We start from the raw sequence: 573 nt of genomic DNA, 5'->3' as shown, positions 1-573 counted from the left end.
GTGTAGCCCTGGGGACAGCGGGAACGGGGGGTGTCACCGCGCGCCCCGTGTCACCCGGACACCCCAACTGCCCCCGGCACCGGGGTGTCACCCGCGCCCCACATGTGTCACCCGGACACCCCAACTGCCCCCGGCACCGGGGTGTCACCCGCGCCCCACATGTGTCACCCGGACACCCCCAACCGCCCCCGGCACCGGGGTGTCACCCGCACCCCACATGTGTCACCCGCACCTCACACCGGGGTGTCACCCGCACCCAACACGTGTCACCCGCACCGGGGTGTCACCCGCGCCCCCCGTGTCACCCGGACACCCCCAACCGCCCCCGGCACCGGGGATGTCACCCGCGCCCCACACGTGTCACCCGCACCAGGGTGTCACCCGCACCCCACACGTGTCACCCGCACTCTAAATGTGTCACCCGGACACCCCCGACTGCCCCCGGCACCGGGGTGTCACCCGCACCCCACATGTGTCACCCGCACCGGGGTGTCACCCGCACCCAACACGTGTCACCCGCACTGGGGTGTCACCCGCGCCCCCCTTGTCACCCAGACACCCCTAACCGCCCCC

The sequence above is a fragment of the Nothoprocta perdicaria genome, unplaced genomic scaffold (assembly GCF_003342845.1).
Source record: "Nothoprocta perdicaria isolate Ctin4 unplaced genomic scaffold, notPer1 scaffold_890, whole genome shotgun sequence".
Taxonomy (NCBI): domain Eukaryota; kingdom Metazoa; phylum Chordata; class Aves; order Tinamiformes; family Tinamidae; genus Nothoprocta; species Nothoprocta perdicaria.
Note: the sequence above shows the minus strand (reverse complement) of the source record.